Source organism: Ambystoma mexicanum, chromosome 11 (genome assembly GCF_040938575.1).
Source record: "Ambystoma mexicanum isolate Mex_15411 chromosome 11, UKY_AmexF1_1, whole genome shotgun sequence".
NCBI lineage: Eukaryota > Metazoa > Chordata > Amphibia > Caudata > Ambystomatidae > Ambystoma > Ambystoma mexicanum.
In genome coordinates this window covers 690,586,990-690,608,179 of record NC_090934.1, presented here as the reverse complement: position 1 = coordinate 690,608,179, position 21,190 = coordinate 690,586,990, and positions in this window count along the sequence as shown.

The following is a 21,190-nucleotide window of genomic DNA, read 5'->3' as shown; positions in this document are numbered from 1 at the left end:
ATTTGGACTGGAGGCTTCAGGTGGGAAAGGCAGACCTCATGGACCTGGTAAATCACCTCATCCCTCCTGAAGTCACAAGTCATATCTTCCTTACCATAAGGGCAAGAAGTGTACACCAGGAAGTTCCCCCCATGCCGGGTGAAAATCCTGTCTGGTGTTGTATTGTCATCACTGTCACTGTCAAAACAGTCCTTGGGGATTTGTCCTAACAGTTAATTTCCTAAATCAATGGAGAAATGTCGGTCATCAACCGCCATTCCAAAGATGGTGCCTGCGGCTAGAGTAATACTCTGTAAGTCGCTGTTATCCACCTCTATTGGAATGGTGTCATGTTCTATGTTGACTAATGGTGTTGGGTTTACCCCTAACCCTTGTTGTTGGAGAGAAGCATTTAGATGAATATAAGCATCAGGGTTTTTCAATTTTTGTCCTCTTTTAACTTTCACTTCCAGGGTGAATTGCCGGGTCCTTTCTGGGATGGTGACTTCCTCTTTAATCTGAATTTCAACTGCATAAGGTAGCAATTGAGCTGACCTAAATGCTTTTTCTGAATCATCAAAGCCCATGGGATTATCCGCTAATAGGGACCAAGCTTTGAAGTTTATTAGGTCCAAATTAATGGCAAAGCGATTGAGAATGTCACTGCCTAAGTAAAAGGCAGCAGTGACGTCTCGCACGACCCAACAATTATGGACTATGCTCTTGTTGCCAATGGAGATTTTGAGCATACACCTGCTTGGCAGGAGATGTTTGGAATTGGGTGCTTCCAGGTCCATTTCCCATTTGTCTATCAGTTTGAATGTGGGAATGGCTGGATCTTTTGGGAGTTGGCAGAACATGGCTTTGCTGATGAAGCTCTTACCGTTGTTCACACACACTCGGGCGAGAACAGAGTCCTTTGCATCATTTAACTGTACAGGGATGAACAACTGCTCTCCAATTTGCTGAATATCAGCCAGGCTCTGAGCTGATTTCACATCTTTCTGGACTATAGGAGTGGGAGTGTCTGATTGTGGATTGGTAAAGAATTTCAGAGTGTTTCCTTCCAGTGTGGAATACCACCTTAAACTGGAAGGAAAGTTGATTTTCAGAAATAGAGAGGACCCCCCATCACCAGTCTGTTGTCCTACTGCTATTACTGTCTCGTCTGGAATTTGGTTGTCCTGGAAGTGAAATTCTTCTTGGTCAGATTTTTGTTCAACCATGTGGCAGGTGCCATTTAAACTAACATGGTTGACACTCTGTTTTAATTTTATTGGTCGGCTAGTCTGGGTCCAGAGGACCTTGTTGACGCAATCTATTAGGGGTGACAACCTTCTCAGGAGGTCATTCCCTAGTAAACAAGGGTGCCCTCTGGAGTCACTACTATGACCGGGTGTTTCACCTTGTGTCGCCCAATTTTGATGTCCAAATCTGCAGTCCCCTCGACGGCAATTTCCTTCCCGTCAAAGTTCTGGAGTTGTCCAGGAAGAGAGGTGAGGGGAATTTGGTACTTCTCCCCCCTACTTGAATTCAGGTCATCAAAGGCCCTTCTGGACAGAAGGGTAGCTTGGGATCCAGTGTCCACCATTGCCAAAATTTTACCCTGTTCCTGTACTTGTACCAGGGCATAATATCTTCCCTCCTTCTCCTCAAGGCGGCACAGATAATGCACATTTTTGGACAACTGGTGGGCTAACTTTCTGGTTTTGGACATGGCGAGAGAAGAGATTTGGCCAGAATTCTGTGAAGAGCCTGGGGAATCTGAAAGAAAAAGTTGGCAACTGGAAATGGTTTCAGGTTCTCTGCCGCCCCCCCGCCCCCTTTTTGGAGGCAGTCATCAGGATGGGTTTGACCCATGGAATTTTGGTATTGTTGGTTCTGGGATAGAATGATGGGCGGCGACAGCTCAATCCCCACATCTACCCAGTCTATTGATTCGGTTTTAGGTTCCCCTGGTTCCGGTTCTGGGCCGTCCCCCGCTCTTTGGAGGCAGTCACCCGGATGGGTTTGAACCAGGGAAGTTTGGTTTTGTTGGTTCTGGGATAGGATGATGGGCGGCGACAGCTCAATGCCCACATCTACCCAGTCTGGATTGGAATCTCTTGGGACCCATTTTGCCTTGGGAGGAGTTCCCCCATCTCTGAAGAAGAAGATCCTTTTCCAAGGAACCTCTTGGGATCCCTCTCCCTCAAATTGGAAGACCTTTACCTCCTCCACAAAGTGGGTCTGTTTGGGTACTTTGTTTCTCCTACTCCCTCTCTGCTCCTTGGGTGGCAGTCTTTCAGGGGTAGGAGATTTTGTTTCCGGTTCCTGGGTTTCCAGGGGCTGTTTACAAGTTGGGAAGGAAGCTTCCTCCAAGGCTTTGCACCCCCCTTCCCCTTGTGCCTCCTCCCTGGGAAACAGTGGGTTATCGGGGTGCTGCCCCCATCATTGTTCTGGAGCGCCAGGTCCAGAGTTTGGGGCATTCTGCGGTGGCATGCTCATCGGAGGGTTCTGTTGAGCCCTCAGTATGTGACCCAGATCCCGTGCCATATTTTGACCTGGCGCTCTAACTGTGAAACTCGCTCAGGTTGATACGGGGTCCTGTTTTCTCCCCTGGGCTGATCCCGGGAAGGGTAGCTATCCCTTCTCTGGTAATACCCTGGGTTGGGAAGATTTGGGTACCCCTCCAACCTTGGCCTCCCCTCTCCCGGATTAGGTTGTCTGGGCTCAGGGAATTGGGGAAAGGAGGATGGATGGTTTTGGGGTTGGAAATTGGGTGGATACCTGGTAAAAAAGTTCTGCCCAGTGTTTGGGAAATTTCTGCCCTCCTGTGGGAAGTTAGGAGGGAAGTTCCCTGGGTCAGGTGCTTGGCTGGATACTCCCCCTTTGGCTGGAGGAGTCCACACATAACCCAGGATTGGTTGGTTTCCCTTGTAGCGGGGACTTACATAGTCAGGGGACCGGGGGACTCCATTTGTGGGACTACCTCCTCGACTCCCTGTCTGTGACTGGCCCGAGGGCCTTCTGGGCTGTGAATTATTTGGTGCAGGCAGGTTTTTAGGCCCCCACATCTCCAAATCTAAAATGGGGGCAACCTTTACCTCTGCCACCTTGGCAGCAGCAGGGGTGCTGTTGGTTTTAGGGTTTTTCTGCGCATTACTTTTATTTTCTATGGGCTTCTGCACCTCATAGATCCGGGTGTCTTGCTCAATGACCCAGTCTAAAGATCTTTTCTCGTGAAAATCTCTCACAAGCTGGGTCATTATGTACTTGGGAAGAGCATGGAAAAATGTGTTGATGAATTCTCTGCTGTCCGTGCGCACCCTACTGGTGGTCTGCGCAAAGGCACGCTTCAATTCTTGCACGAATTCTTGTGGGGCCTGGTCCTCCCCACATTGCAAATTGTAGGCTGCCTTGCGAGCCTCTTGGGGATTTCTATGTACAGAAAAATGTTTCAAGATGGCCGCCCTATACGTGGACCATCTTGAATGGTTTTGGTCCTCCAGCCCCAAAAAGAAACTGGAGTATTCAGGGGAGAATGTCCATTTGACGTACTGGATGCAGCTACTGCTGTCCTTCAAATGGAAAGTCTCCATCATTTGCTCATAGAGCTCCAAGTGTTCCCATACAGAATACTTGGCGTTCTTATGATAAGGCGTGATGACACTCCTGATTGACTTAATCTGTTTTAAAGGGTCCTTAAGCAAGGCCCTTTTCACCTTATTGGCCTTTTTGGTCCGGGTAACCCTGGTCCATTCATCCTCTGATTCAGAAGCACTGCTCCCAGAGGTGCCCCTCTGATCTTCCAGGTTTTCCCGGATTCTGCGAGCCTGGGAATAGCTGGCAGAATGTGGGGACCTGGTCTCCTGTGTCCTGTGACGCCCAGAGGAGTCTTCAGATCCCTCCTTGCTACCAGGATTTGATGGGTACCCCCCCCACTGACCTAACTCTGCAGAGGTTTTCAGGATGCCCTTAGTGGGCCTACTCTCCTGGGGTTCCCCACTAAATTGCACTGTACTTAGGTGCTCATACCCGGATGCCCGCCCATCCATTCCTGGGTGGTACTGGCCTATGAGCCCCATACTTTTGGCTGGATAGTAATCTGCCATCCCTGTGGCCCTGTGCTCATGTGCGCCAGGGGACATGGGGGTGGCAGAGTCCAGGGACTGGGAGAGATGAAGGCCTCTGGTACTAGGGCTCCTGAGGTTATGCTCAGGCGTTTCCCTTTCCCAGCGAACCTCATCTCTATCAGCCCCTGCTCCCTGTTGCGATGCAAGAGCCTGCGCTTTCAGTTCCTCAGTTAAGGCCTTACTAGACTCTATCAGTCTCTCCTGCATGGCTAGCTGTTGCTGGAGCCTATCATTGTGCTGGCAGAGAGCCTCATTCTCTCTCTGTGCCTCCTGATTGGTCCTGGAGTACTGGGCCAGTCTTTGCTGCAGGAGGGTTACCTCCTGAGTCCCATCCCTACTGGCCTGCTCTTTTCTTGCCAGAGCCTCTTCCACCCTCCTGGTGTGCTCTAACCAGTTCTGATGCTCTTTTTGGAGGTCACCCAGCCCCTGGAGGGCCAAGTGATTTTCTTCAGTTTTTCTTTTTAAATGGCAGACTTCCTGGCCTAAGGTGTCCCTTTCCTGACCAAGAGTCTGCATCTGTGCCGCCAGGTCGTCCCTTTGCCTTTGAAGGGCACGAGCTTTCTGGCGCTCCTGATCAAACTCTGCCTGGGTATCCAGGTTTTTCAGGATCAGTTTATTGCTCTCTGCCTTTTCCCTATCTAGGTGGCTTTACAGGGTGACTACCTGCTCAGCACATGCCCTATTGAAATCTAATTGTTGCTCCAGCTTTTTCTGGCTCTGCAGTAGGGAGTCCAAACCTTCTTGGTACTCCTTCTGCAAGGCCAGAAATCTGGTATCCTGGTCAGACTTTTCCTGTTGCAGGATACACATGTCCTGTTTGATTTTAATGAGATACTGTCTGCTCTCATTTTCTGACTCCTGGCTTCTGTGCATCCACTGCTCAGAAGAGACCAGGTCAGATTGGGCCTTCTCTAACGCAATATGTTGCCTATTTGCCAGATCTTGGCCTTCAGCACATTTGTCCTGCATGGCTCCCATATATAGATACATTTATGCCGCTATCCTAACCACCTTGTCGTGTTCATCTTTAGCTTTAGGAGCCATGTATAGTTCACTCAGGGCCACATGTAAGGGACCCTGATCTCTCCAGATATCTAACCCAGTTGCAGTGACCTGTTATGTGATTGCCTGCAACCACACATCCTGGCCTTGCTCAGTCCATTCACCTCTCACAAATAGCTTATGTAAGAAGTGCTCTCTGGCTATTTTGATGTCTACCAGTGTCGTCATTCTGGAATTTGAGTTCCTTCCTGACTTACAGAAGTTTGTATTTTATTTTGCAAAACAGACAGTTTCCTTAGAGCGTTCCTTTGAGGGGTGCTTTCACAGTGTAAAACAGCATGGTGATCTAACCGGATATGTGTATCCGGTCAGTTGGCACACTGTATTAAGCTGCACAAGTGGTAAACCTAACCCAGAATGTCCCGGCTCCGAGCCCCCACTTTGTAAGCGACTTCAATTCAACACTACAGCTAAGTCAATGCCTAGTCTGGGATGCTGATGGAAGCCCTTATTGATATATTTTTATGTCCAGTTCGTTTACTCTGGATGACAACCCTTATATAACACCCCTCTCTTAGAATCCCCCTGACCCTACTGAGCCAAGAAGTAGGTTTGTTTTGCAAATTAAAAGGTTTATTTGAAAATGAAACAATATATATCTATCACAATTTTATGGTAAATTAATATTTGATATCACACTTGAGAATATGATGTTGATCAACAATGGATAATGTTATAGTGGTACATTCTTTTTAATGGCTTAGAAGTTGATATAGAGATGATAAAGTAGCTGAGAATGCTTTTATGGCTTCAAGGACAATGCAATGATGAATGAAAAGGAAGTACAAAAAATAAACTTGATATGATTCCAACCAAAACAATGCAATCACTTTTCCCCCTGGTAGCAATTCACCCCCCCCCCTTATGCAATGTAAAGAGATGGAAGAAAAGCACACAGTTCTCAGGAATGCAATCAAATATAATTCAGTTCCCCCCTAGCAAGCTTAGAGCAACAGGGATGATTTTAAACACAGGCAAAGTACTTTAAAGGTGGTATGCAAAGAAGTGAAAAATATGCTAAAATGATTTTAATTCCCTCTAGAGGTTCAGGGTGGTTGACAGCTACTTTGTATTAGTTCAGGATCACTTTAGCAATGCTCTATGAATGATTGTCAGGTTGCAAACAAATTTTAGCAAAGGAAAGCAAGGACAAATATTTTTACACGTGTCTGAAATTAAGCAAAATGTCAAATCGCGGCAAATTTAGTCACGTGCGTCGAGCGCAATTACGGAGGCACTATAAGGGGTAGCAAGTCGGTTTTAGGTTCATTGGAAAGCTTAGAATCTTAGCTTTAAGATGACTCGCTCCTAGCATAAACGGTTCTGGAGATACGGCTGATTTAGTAAAGGTAGTTTTTCGGATTTGAAATTTTAAAGCTCAGAATGACAGATGACAGTTTTCAGGTTTAAGGATGACAGAATGACACGATTCCAGGAGGCAGTTCTAATAGGCTAAAATAGTTTGGATTAGATTATTTTAAACTAAGAGATTGGTTTTGGCACAGTGCTAGCTGGGTACTCACACTAGATTTTGGACAGGAATGCGACTTCGTCATGGACCGGGTCAGGATTGGACTGCGGTTCGCTCGCCACGGACGGTCTCTGCCTGGTTCTGCTCACTGGATCTGGGTCAGCTCTGCTAGCGGCACTGCACAGCGATCTGGTCTGGGTCTGGTCTCTCCGGATAATTCTGCCTTCTGGGTCTCTGGTTCTGGCAGAAGTTCTTGGCAAAAATTCAAACAGCTCGCCCGGCTGTTGAATAGTTTGGTTGGTTTTGAGGCCAGCTGAAGAGAACTCAGCTTGTGGGTTAGGCCTTTGCTTTGAGTTCTGGAGTCAGAGTTCTAAGTTCTGGTCTCTGTCTTGCTGGAGTCATTCTTGGTCTCTGGAGTTCTGGATGTGAATTTGTCCGTCAGCGTGCTCTGCAGAAAATGGGAATTGAGTGTCTCTACCTGTCCCAGCAGTCTCTTTTTATGTGTTTAGAAAGTGGGTGGGTCGGCTAATTCTGCATGCCCAACCTTCTCAACTTATCATTGGCCAGTTCCTCCTCTCTTCCTTGATTGGGGAGCTGGGTTGTGTGTCATCTGTATGGCTTACAGAAAGACACTCCCCTTGTCAATGTGCACACAAATCTATTTCTGATCCAAATACATATTTCCCAGATACACAATTTGTTGAAATTGCATGTATATATTACAGATTCCTTATGGTCCATGCTTGTCCGACTCTGATCTTCCTGGGGGCTTGCATTAAGAAATGACAACTTAATTTCGTTTTTAATTGGTTTACCAATGTTAAATCTGTATCAAAAATTACACCAATGTACATCCTCCTTCTACACACATTCCAGTAATTTGCTAGGTTTCTAGCATAAACCCAGTGTCTGTAATATCAATAAATAGTGGGGTTTCGCCTCAGAACATGGTACAAAGTTGAATCAAGTCTTGAATTGTGGGTACATTTCTTGGATTAAGGTTCTCCAAATTGCACATTTTTGTGAGCTTAATACAATATTTTAGAAGCATTTAACTTAAACATATATTTGCTGCAATAGGAATTCACACTCAAGTCTGGCCCGCCCCTCGAAGCTGGGTGGGTCAGCTCACATGTCCCTGCTCCCAGGCAGAGCTCTGTTTACAGTCCACATCTAAAATTAACATACTCCATTCAAGGGAAAGAGTCTATTGTGTGGTGTCCGGCAGGCTGAAGGGAAAAGCCCTCCTTCCCAATCACCAGGGTCATGTGATATCCTGGGCTGTTGTGTGGGTCTCTGGGGTGAGAAGGTTTCCCAGCCTCTTGGCCTGTTAATTGAATCAGATTGTCTCTGGGAAGAGCAGGTGGTTAAGAATTTTAATTAACCAACAGGCTTTGAAGTCCCAGTTAGGCTGGATCCTCTTGCACTCCTGAGATACAGTCCTACTGTCAGAGTTTAGACCGCTAGCGCCGTTTTGTGGACAAAGCTGGTACTGCACCCATTTTTGGGATCTGTCTTGAATTAATGCATTTCAATAGAGTGGTCTTTTGCTTGATAGTATAGGATCCTTGCTTAACATTATTTTGATGGTATCCTTACAGTAGAGTGGTGATGTGGAACCCCCCACAAGTAGATTGTATCTTTAGAGTGGTCTTGAGCCCATGATTTTAGCAACTTTTTGACATCAATAAAAACGGATTTTGAACAGAACCACCTTTCTTTGCACTGGTGGATGGCAGATTAGGTGACCATTTTGGTGTGCGCAAACTGCACAGTGCTCCTGGATTCTGGCGTGAATGTGGGCGGCGACAGCTCATCCCCACATCTACCCAGTCTATTGATTTAGTTTGTTCTGGGATAGAATAATGGGCGCCAACAGCTCATCCCCACATCTACCCGTCTATTGATTCCACATGGGTCAAAACCCTTGACAATTGTCATCTAAAGGAGTCATTGTATCTTGTGCCCTTGGATGGGCCTCTCAGAACCTCCCCATCTGTGAACAAGAAAGTGCATCGGCTGCAATGTTAAGCACTCCTGGGATATGTATGTCCTTTATCTCAGTATTTATCTGCAAGCATATCTTTACTAGATGCTGGTCAGCGTGCCGTGTGAGTGTTAATCACCTGCACCACTGCCAAGTTATCTGAACACATTACAAGGCACTTGTTGGACAATTCCTTTGACCACAAGTGCAAGGCCACCAGTATTGCGAACAACTCTACAACATGAATGTTCTTACACCAGCCCTTCCTTTTCCATGTATTAGGCCAAGCCTCCCTGTACCATTGCCTCCCAGGGATGACCCCAAAACCATGTATCCCTGATGCATCGGTGAAGAGCTGTACCTGAGAACAAGGGACCCAAAGAGCTTGCCATAGGCTGACCCCATTGAAATCCTTCAAGAAATTCCCCCACATATGGAGATCCTACTTTTAGTCTCACACTCAAATGCACCAAATCCCAACCTTTTGCAGCACCCCCTTCTCGAGCTCTTCGCCGCTCATCTGCCTCAAACTCCCTCAGGGTCAGTCGCTTCTCCAAGCAACGAGCTGGTGGTAGAGCTCTTTCTTCGGCTGGGGCCTCCCTCTGGAACAGCCTCCCTGCCTCCCTGAAACTTGAGGAGAATCATCTTTGGTTCTGGAAGCACCTCAAAACCTTTCTCTTTGCTTCTGCTTTTTCTCCTCCTCTCCCTTGCTGATTTCCTGGCTGACACTGAAACTGCACTGGTTACCTGGCCACCCCCTGATCTCTGGCCCAGGTCCCCGCCTCCCGCCAGTCGCACTCCTGCACTTCTTTTCTGGCAACACCTGCACTTGGAGACTGTTTTCTGTATCCCTTCAGTCCCACTACCAGCACTTGATACCTGATATCTGCACTTACCCTTGCACTTGCCACCTGTTGGCCTTAATTTTACTTATTGTCTATTTATTTCTTATCCCATGTACTGCACTGTCCTCTCCCCCCCGCACTTCTCCTCCCACCCCGTCCCATGCACTTGCGCGATCTGAATGAAACCTGGACTAGTAGGATCGTTGTCTTTCCTCTGTTCCCCCTCCCTTGCCTCATCGCGCCTTGAAACACTTGTGTATAGGCGCGTTATAATTGCCATATTGTATCATATATCATATCATATCATATCATATTATATCATATCATATAACAAAAAGCGAGCCACCTCGAAAATACCCTCCCTGCAGGAATAACCCTGCCTGCAAAGTTTAACTGAAACATTAATGACTGAATCCTCCTCAAAGGTGTCCTCCTGCATGCTAAAACCACGTTGATTTTGGAAATGCACTCTAGTATCATTTCCTGCAGCAAACGGCAGATCTCTTCGACCGTATCAATCTCAATGCCCAAATAAGTCAATCTTGTGCGGGGTCCTTGTGTTTTTTTTCCGCTGCTAATGGTAGACCTCAGTCCTTATTCAAATTGAGGAACTTGCTGAGTAGTTAGCCGCAGAGGTCCGATCCCCCTTCCCTGATAAACAGGAAGTCATCCAGGTAATGTGTCCCCCCACACTCCAATTCATTCAAGGCGCATTCTAAGAAGGAGCCAAAGGCTTCAAAATAAGCACAAGATATGTTACAACCCATAGGCATACATTTATCCACATAGAAATCCCTCATGAACTGAAAGCCCAAACAGTGAAAGCTTGCTGGGTGTACCGGGAGCAATCTAAAGGCCTCCTCAATGTACACTTTTGCCAGCAAAGCCCCCTGTCCTGCCTTTCTAGCCAGGCTTATGGCTTGGTCGAATAATGCGTATGTCACTGAGCACACTCCTTTGTCTAAACAATCATTTACTGAGACCCCTTTTGGATGTAATAAATTGTGTATTAAGCAGTATTTCCTCTCCTCCTTCTTTGAAACCAACCCCAGAGGGGAAATTATTAAGGTGACCATTGGCGGGCCACGTAAGGACCTGCCAACCTGCCCAATGCCCTCTCCATATTGATCTTCTTCCTTACTTCTTCTGGGAAAGCCCTGGCTGATTTCAGGTTCTCCGCTGATCATTCCCCCAGAGGACCTTTGTATGGTATCACAAAACCCATTGGGAAACCCCTTGTCAAAACGTCCCTCTCATGTACTAGGATGTATCTTGCTAGACAAGGGAGTTGCGTCTGTATTTTAATTGGAGATGGGCCTTTAACAGTGAGCTCCCTTTCACATTCAACCCCAAACACAATTCTGGGTCACGCCTATTCAGCCTGTGCCCAGACGCCCCACACCCTCAATAGTCCTCTCCCCTCCTCGTCCAAACCCCATTTCATTAAACCTTATTCATTCATTACCATTGTGCTGAGGTGCTCTTGACAAGGAAGCTAGGTAAGCATTGCATGAAATCGTGTTAGATGCCCAACGGCCGCTGCCACCTTCAAGAAAAACGAGACTATGCACACATAGTAATATTCTGCTAATACTTCCGGCCCAGTGAAAGGCCGAGATTTCCCCAATCTCTTGCCCCTCATCTGTTCATTCTGCCCACCATCATCACCAGCCATGAGTTACCTCCTCCTCCCCCACTCCTGCAAAACTTTGCTGGTTCCACAAGCTGAACAAGTGTGCGGATAGTAGCAATTGAGACCCCATTGGCAAAAATGCTCATTGGAGAACTTAAATGTAAATGACTCCCCTATCCCTATAACCTCCCTGCATCGCTAATTGAGGGGCCCTTGCCACTCCAACTGTTGTGTTTTACCCCCAGCTCACCTGAGTCAGTGAAGGGACATTGTTTGCCCCCACACCCCAGTTAGCAGATGGCATTCTAGCCTCCCTCAAAAACACTACCTTCTGCTCCTCCTTTACCATCAGTAAGGATGCTGTGGACCCCGACTGTGCTTTCCCTGCATGCAAACCCATGTCACTTGTTCCCTTAATGAAAATAAAAGTGGAAGCTCCTATCCTATTGTCCAACCATTCCTCAACCTACAGATTATTTCACTACATGAGAGGATTGTTCTCTGGCCTGTTCCGGAACCGCTGGTCTCTCAGGAGCCACACTATACCCCTCAACATTCTCTGATACTCAATTACACATTTGATGTATTTGTATAGTGCTGGGACCTCATCAGGCTGCCTTTGAAAAATGATCTGTGGCATTATTTTGAATGCCTCTAACCAGTGTCCTAGGTTCTCCTCTGGCCTTCCCCTCTTCCTTGCCTTCACTGCTTCCCTACCTCCGTTCCTGTGTAAAATGTTGTGACCCTTGGTCTTATCTTCCAACAGTGAGACAATAACAATGAATCTCCTTTTCTAAATGTCATCCTTTGCCTCCTCTGGAATGTGCCAACTCAAGTCATTGTTCTCAGTAATAGTTGGGAATCTATTGTCCACACTCTTAACCAGTCCAATCACTGGACTGGATAGTCCCCACCTTGTGGGCACTGCTATCGCTTTGGAGGAGTCTTTCTTTGCCCCTGCTATTCTTCCCTTGGATGAGTCCCTAATGCTGCCAGCCCATCCCTTGCTGGCCCTGGCCACTGGTCTGGTACCCTCCGCCATCTGTATGATAGGTGTGCTTTTGGCCTGTGCCAACGCCTGTGTCAGGGTATTCTCTCCCTCTAACAAACCCATAACAATGTACACGTTTCTACTCAGTCCAAATCACCCTGTATGCCACCAGCATTGTCTGAAGATATCCCACCCCCTCTATTCGGGGTGGTATCTTCAAAAACAGAACAAGTAAATGGTCTTGGCTTTCGGCACACCAGGAGGCATCTGTGAAGGCTCACCCTCCTTTGCCCCACCAATAAGTGCAATCACCATGGCCAATTCTTCCTCCGGCTCTTTCTTAGTCTTTCGTGGCTGGGCACCACTGCTTATCTTTGTCTGCCTTTTCTGTGCATTCTTTGATTCAGCCCCTCCTGATGACACCCGTGATTCAGCGATTGGGACAAGGGGAAATCATGACATTTGTACTGTTTGTATTCCCTTCCAGTGGGGGACCCCCATTTTGCCATTGCTGCTTCCCAGCCCACACTTCTTGCCAAAGAAGCAAATTTCGCCCAAGATTGCGCATCCATAATCTGGCCTGTTGCAGGCGTTCCCCCAACATCCTCTATTGCCATCTCTTATACCTGAGTGTTGTCAACTATCTCGAGCCCTGGGCTTCCTGGCTCAAACATAATGACCTAGAGACCCAAACTACTCCTCAAAGATGATGCCCAACAAGGCCAAAACATGTATGGGAATGATTGTGGTCTTGTGCCAAAGGGATGTGACATAGCAGTTCGGGCTGGATTGCCCCTTTTGGGGTGGGATCAAGCCTGATTTGCATTTGGTCTTTCCCTTTCTGTAATGGCATGGCAGGCTGAAAAGGATGGTCTCTAGGGTTGCCCAGAGCTGTGTCTGTGGTTATGATTTATTCAAAACCTTCCAGCCATCAACTTTTGGTTTAGCCTCAAACATAATGACAATGAAAGAAGGGGTCATGGACTGCTCACCAATAGTATCTTTTATCAATGCATCCCCACCCTCCCCTTAATGGTGAACTTTCATTATCCAAGCACCTCAGTGTACCTTCATCCTGAGCTTCTCCACCTGTCCCCAACCAGAGCGCCCCAGATACCTTGGCGTTTATACAAACTTTGATCCTGCAACCCTGAGCAACCATGCACACATGTGAGAAGATGGATAAAACCCCCATAACCAGTGAGGTCCATGTGAACCTCTAGCGCAGTCCAGCAGAGCTTGTGGCTCAATCGGATTATTTGCCATTGTTAACCGCCCTATAACATGCCCCCACTTTCATTCTTCCTAATCAGCCCCTCCCTGTTGTCGGTATCCTAGAGCCAATAGGAACTGGAGCTGAGCCCTGGTGCCTTCCTTCAAATTAACCTTAAATTCAATTCCTACCTGACCTGACTGGAGATGCTAGTGAAACCCATTCAAGGTTCCTCCCTTTCCAATCGAGGACCTGGCAACCCTACATGCAGGCGGCCTTTTAAGAGTGCATACCTGTGAAAGTTACTTGTAAATTAAGTCTATGGCCTCTGCATAATGTGGATACTGTTCGGCCCCCAAGATAAGAAGCCATATGCTTGTTCTATAATGGCACAACTTTATGGGCAAACTAAACTCTACCCTGTGACTAATGCAAATGCACATAATGGAACACACTTTTCAGGGAGCATCTCCTGCTATTAACTGCATTTTATGACCTTATGCATAATATGGCATGGTATTCTACCGTCCCTAAGAGCCCACCACCTAGGATTGTCCCTTCATAGCCCTCTAAAACATTCAATTTCTAAACAGCAGTGACGAAAAATGCTTGCCAATGTTATTTCAAAGCTGTCTTCTGAAAGTTAAAGACTTAATTGGAGTTGTAAACCCGCACTGGTGTAATAACATTGTCTTTACCAGGTTGTCTTCAGCCACTCTATTTGTAACATTCTGCATGTCATCCCCTGAAGTCCTGTTAAACAAGCATTGGCAATGCCAACAGTTTGGGCTTTTGTGGCATCTAATAGCAGTGACTGCAAAATGCCTAAAACATGTACACATGGTCAATCAATGGGTGGGCACATAACCAAACACCTACAAGCTTTGATTCGTCTCCAACATACGGTACTCAAAGAATCTGATTAGATGAAACAAAATGCATCAAAACGGATGTGCCTGCAACTTCAAGTAATCAATTCTGGGCTCTCTTTGGCAGCAAGATTAGCCAGCAACAAAAAGAGCATTTGCTGCTGTGCCTGCAACAAAAACATAGGTTTTAGCTCTGCGCTACTAAATAGAAAAGAAATCTGAAACGTGATTGTCCTAGTTCTGGTCAATCACAGATGGGTGAAATCCTAATTCCACCTCAATGGGATTCAAACATGTGACCTTTAGGACACATATTACTTATAAATCTAGTGGCTGAAAGTACACTTGGTTGAGACATTTTGATTACACCAACTGCTTCTTTATATGAAGAACTATGCTGATCACTCTTTGAATGGTGCCTAGAAATAACACTGTCAGGCCGTTTACAACACAAAGTTTGATGTTGCTGTATCTCTCACACGGCACCGGAGGAAGAGGAGCCCTCCCCCCACCCACTGCAGGAACAGTGCCTCGACTGGGAGTGAAGCTGGAGCTTCTCCCTGCTGCAAGGTGGGCCTTTGGGCTCTATCCACCGTTTGTCCTGATATGTACATCTGATGCCTAAATAGCGCGGACATATGCGCTTCTTGGCACCACTGCCCGAAAGTATCCTGCCTAGATTCGACTTCGCTCCTAACTGTGTTTTTCTGCCTCTATTGGCGCTGATTCCACATGGTGTATTCTGTGTCCGCCATTCCAAGATGGCCGCCCGGCGCTCCTAGCATCTGTTCCTCTGCCTGGACCCACCCAGCCTACAGCTGCCTCGCCATTGGCCTCCTGGTCCCTGAATAGGACCAATCAGCAGCCGGAAGGCGTGAGCCGGCCTCCAGCACGAAGGCCGGCACAAAGGCAACTCTTCCTGTTTTAGCCTGTGTTAGGCACTCTCACACGGCACCGGAGGAAGAGGAGCCCCCCGCACCCACTGCAGGAGCAGTGCCTCGACTGGGAGTGAAGCTGGAGCTTCTCCCTGCTGCAAGGTGGGCCTTTGGGCTCTATACACCGTTCGTCCTGATATGTACATCTGATGCCTAAATAGCGCGGACGTATGCACTTCTTGGCACCACTGCCCGAAAGTATCCTGCCTAGATTCTACTTCGCTCCTAACTGTGTTTTGCTGCCTCTATTGGCGCTGATTCCACACAGTGTATTCCGTGTCCGCCATTCCAAGATGGCCACCGGGCGCTCCTAGCATCTGTTCCCTCTGCCTGGACTCACCCAGCGTACAGCTGCCTCGCCATTGGCCTCCTGGTCCCTGAATAGGACCAATCAGCAGCCAGAAGGCGTTTGCCGGCCTCCAGCACGAAGGCCGGCACAAAGGCAACTCTTCCTGTCTTAGCCTGTCCTTGCCTGTCCGGCTGTTGGCCGGAACCCCTGCCCCTTCGCCGGCAGCCGTGGACCCCCGTCGGAGACCCCCCCGCATCAGGTATTACATAGCCCGTCGCAAGGAACTAACTTTCTATAATTCGCACTATCACTGTGTTTATCCCGAGTGCCGACACTGATCGCACCGCACTCTAACGAACTCACCAGCCACCTACCTGAACTGCCTACACAGTGCTAGCTGACTCGGACTAACATCGTTCAATCAATACATGCAAGCGTACTTAAATATACTGCTCTTATGTATGACACAGCTCCCTGTGCCCCACCACGTGCTGCAACACGCGCATGCCCAACTATACTTGTAGTAAATACACTGTGAAATTTGCCATTCTGCAACCATACACCGATTTCCTAGTGACCCTGCCACCCGCCGCTGATGTACTACTTGCATTATTAGTATTTTCGAATGCCTACTGTCTACTCATCACTTTTTAGGCACGTGCAGCACCATTTGCATTTAATTGAAACTTTACACTGCTATTATTTTTGAATGCATCATGTCTACTACTGTGCCCTCTGCCTGATAATGCTTGTTGCGTAATGCCTTTGATGCGCCACACTCTTGAATGGTGCCTATGTACTTTGCACTGCTCCCTACTTGACCTGCCCACACTTGATGTAGGCGTAGTATACTAGCATAACCTAACCTGCTCTGCCCCACTATTGATTGGTGCCCATGCAAGTGGCCCTCTGCCTGATCTGCCCACACTTCTTGCTGACATGCTACTTCTGCTTTGCCCTCTGTATCTCTGCTATGAATGGGCCCACTCACTAATGTCTACCATACACGCACTATTCTGACCACCTCCTAATCCGTGTCCCCCTTTATTCTGAAGCATTCTGCAACTCATTCCATGAATGTGCATTGCCTTAGCTAAAAGTGATCTTGTCTACCATTGTCTGTGCACTGCCCTAGCTAAAATTGTACCTGTCCACTGCTGACTTTACACTGTCTCTACCAAAGTGAACCTGCACACTGTTGACTGTGCACTGCCATAGCTAATAGCACCCTTGCCTACCGCTGATTTTGCACTGTCTTAAGTTGAATTCAAACTTGCCTACTGTTGATTTTGCACTGCTTAGTTAAATTCAAACCTGCCTACTGTTCATTTTGCACTGCCTTAGTTAAATTCGAACCTGCCTACTGTTCATTTTGCACTGCCTTAGTTAAATGCGAACCGGCCTACTGTTCATTTTGCACGGCCTTAGTTAAATTCGAACTTGCCTACTGCTTGCACTGCCCTAGTAAATTCGAACTTGATTGTTGTTGATTCTTCACCGCCTTAGCATAATTGAATTTGCCTAGTGTTGCGACGCACCTCCTCCTAGGTGCCTATACATCATGCTCTTTAGGGCGCTCCTCATACTGTACCACATTCTGCCCATTGAAGCAGCAACTTTCACCCTGCTACGCATACATCCAACACGGCCGTCACACATTCAGCCATCAGCCACCTTATCTCTCCCAAGCTTTTGCCCCCTGACCCCGCGCACGGCGACCCCCACAATGGACCTTATGACACCCACCATAGGCCTCCAGAACCTCAACACTGACATTAACCCATACTTCAATGACCCAGCTCTCTGGCTGAAACACTTCGCTAGTAAACCCACTCCGGATCAACCGTGTTCCTTATCTCTCAGAAACAAAAGATTAGGCACCAGATTCTGCATTCGTCCCACCCGTAGCAACTTCCCCAAACAAACACAACACACACCACCATGCTCACCTACTGCACTTACCAGTAGCAAACTCCCCTCTACAGAGGCGAAATTGCTGATTATCAAGGGCGCCCTCATCAACGCCAGATCCCTCCCACCGCACGCTCTAGATATAGCAGACCTTATAATATCTTCAGATCTCGACTTCATTGCCATAGCTGAAACTTGGCTTCATGCTGCATCCTGTCCTTCCTTATCTCTTGCCCTACCACCTGGCTTTGGCATCATGGGATGTGACCGCACGTCTGCTTCCCACACCAGAGGTGGTGGCCTAGCCATCATCCACAAAACCACTCTGGATTTAAGAGTATCGACCGACACAAAACTCGAGTCCGCTGAGCTACTATCAGTCAAACTCGCACTAACACCTAATCAAACAGCCACCCTTCACCTAATCTACAGGCCCCCAGGCCCCGCACCCTCCATTGTCGGCGAAATCTCTACCCTCCTCCTTGACAATGCAAAAACTAGCTCACAAATTATTATCCTCGGAGACCTCAATCTAGGACTTGGCGACCCCAAAGATCCTACGGCACTAGACTTGGAAAATGCCGTTTCTAACTCTGGCTTCACCCTACACATCCAAGAGCCCACACACTCCAAAGGCAGGACCCTTGATTGGTTAGCCAGTTCTAACTGCAATATTAATGTCCTGGCCAATACCCCTTGCTTATGGTCAGACCACCACATTATCACTTTTAATATTGAAGCTTCCCCCGTATCCCAACATTGATAACGCCTGCTCTCCTAACCAGAAACAAAAAGGACATAACCAAGGAGAAACTTCTCCCTCTGCTACTCCCTTCGCTTAAAGCTGCCACTGACTCCGGCGATGACCCCACCACTCTAGCTGACATCTATAACTGCAGCATGCTCACAGCTATAGATGCTATTGCCCCAATCAAACTGAGGGAGGCCAAACCACGGGCACACCTTAACTCTTGGTTCACACCACAGTTAAGAGTACTCTACAAAACTAAACACTGTGCTGAAAATCGTTTGAAAAGTAACCCTTCTGATGCGCACAAAAAAGGTTTCTTCTTGGCTTTGCTCACCTACAAAGCAGCCATCATAAAGGCGAAAAAGGTGTCCCAAAAATAACCGCATCCTGCAAGCGGACTCCAACTCCAAGGAACTCTTTAAGATCCTAAAAGAGCTTGAAACTCCCGTTGCCCCCCCCCCGACACCTGCATTAAAGATAGCAAATGGTGTGCTAACAATCAGGCAGCACTACTGAACAAAATCACCACGCTTCGTTCTAAGATCACAGCTAAACAAGACAGTCTGAAACTGGACAACCGTCCTCCTACCCCAGCTGGGGCCCTCTCACCCGACTTGCACAATCTCAAACGGTTTGCCTTCTCTCCGCTCACCACGGCGGAGGTGGAAAACATTATCTTGAGGATCAAACCATCCAACTGCCAGGGTGATCCCTGTCCTGCCCCTATCATTAAGGAATCGGCACATGATCTGGCCCCATTTATCACATCCTTCCTTAATGCTTCCTTTAAAACAGGAACTGTCCCTGACAACCTCAAGAATGCATGGGTGATCCCCCTGCTCAAAAAACCCTCCCTGGACCTGAGCATACACACCAACTACCGTCCTATTACTACTGTCCCGTTCCTGCTAAAAATCCAAGACCGCGCAGCATATCTGAAAATCCAAGAGTACTTAGAAGCCAATAATCTTCTAGGTCTCAGACAATCCGGTTTCCGCCCCAAACATGGAACTGAGACAGCTCTACTAGACTTAAAAACTCAAATTGAAGTTCTAAAGGACAACGGCAAACTGGCCCTGTTACTCCTACTCGACCTCTCTGCGGCATTCGATTTGGTCAATCACCAAATCTTATGCAAGCATCTGCACTCTGATGCCCACTTCTCTCCGTCAGCTACGGCCTGGATCAAATCATTCTTGAGTAATAGATCTATGCAGGTCTTTTCTCAATCTGCAGCTGCAGATCCCTCCCCTATTCTCTGCAGCGTCCCCCAAGGGTCCTGCGTGTCGCCAACGCTCTATAATGTTTTTACAAAACTGCTCTTTGATGTACTTGACTATCTGGGTGTCTCTTACACGAATTACGCTGACGACACCCAGATACTTATTCCCATTACTGGAGACTACGTGGCTGACACCAAGGCCTTGAATGATGTCTACTTGGTCATCCAAGCTTGGATGGCACAACACCAACTATGCCTCAACGATGACAAGAATGAGCTCCTCATCCTGGGCACTACGCAACGCCTCAGTAAACTTGAACCATTTTACCAATCGTTTATCATCGACGGCAACACTATCCAAGTCTCGAAAGACACGAAAACCTTAGGCGTCTACCTTGACGCCACCTTATCCCTATCCCGTCAAACTAATGCAGTTAGATCTGCTTCAGCGTACACCTGCAAACTCATTGCAGCCTGCAGGCCATTTCTGACTACTCCTAAAACGGTCACACTGGCCTGAACCCTCATCATGGCCAAAATCGACTATGGTAGCGCCCTCTACCTATGTACTAGCCAATAGTATCTGAACAAATTGCAAATCGTCCAGAACAACGCCATAAGAGCGGCTCTAAACATCCCGCGAAACCACCACATCTCGGAATCTAGATCGAATCTACACTGGCTACCTGTCAAACAGAGAATATCATTGAAAGCCTTAGGCCTTACCCACAAATGCCTAGCCAACCAAGCCCCGTTGTATCTCTGCAGCCGGCTATCCCGCCACGCGCCGGCCCGCCCACAAAGAACCGCCCAGACCCACCAATTAACTATCCCCAGGTTCAAATTACAAAAAGCGGGTGGATCAAGCTTCCCCGTCCTAGCATCCAAGCTCTGGAATGCTCTCCCCCTCACCATTAGATCAGAAGAATGTTTTAGTGCCTTCAAGGCCGAAACAAAATCCTGGCCTGCCTTGAAACTCGGACCTCTTATGTACCCGGGAGCCTTGCCCTAGCAAAGCACCAGTTCTATTCCTGGGGGTACACTTTCGCTCCCCCCACTTCTGTCAAAGGGACCCCACTCCAAAAAAGACTCAGATGGTTGGTCAAGTCATCCATTTATTCAATTTCAGCATTCGCGAATGGGCATGACTTCCTGCACATTCAAAAGACTGCGCAGGAGTGAGGTGATAAGCATTAGGTCTGCATGGTTTATATACATTTTCAAATATCATTGGTTCCAATCTCTAGCACGTGCACAAAGAAGGAGTTTACATAAGCATAGCAGTTAGTCACGTAATCTTCCTCTCCCCCATCCCTCCTTCGTGCAGAAGAGTTCCTCGTAAACACACTCCTGGGGTGAGCTGATAAGCCTAAAACTGCACAGTCATTACGCCCTTCTTGGCATCTCAGGGGCCCTCTTCAGGGAATCCACTTCTGCTGTTCATGACTATCTTGTATCTGTCGTGTCAGGCCTTTACCACCCTCTGCCCTTCCCTTCTTCTTGGAATTTGACATCTGATTAATCAAGAAAACAAACTTTGCAACACTGCCTAGTCACACACAATCACCCTTTCCTACTCTGGGGCTCTACAGGATTCATCTTGCTACAGCATGGGCAAAACCTTACTAATTTTTGTATCCCCAATTTGCCCCTTTTGCTCATGTTGAGCAAGATTATACGTCAATCTTATTCAAATCCTCCATTTCCTTCAACCACATTATCCGCAAATGCTCCTTTTCCTGATGAGAGGGGGTATCCTGTACCGTGCGGGCTGTCCTGCTACAGAAATCCATACAACATCCAATAAGCATTGGAGAACATTGTATGCACAGGCAGCAAACCAGGGCTAATCCTATCACTACCAGTATTGGGGTTAGCAACTTCCAGCCAAGATCTTTCAGTAACTTCACATACCAA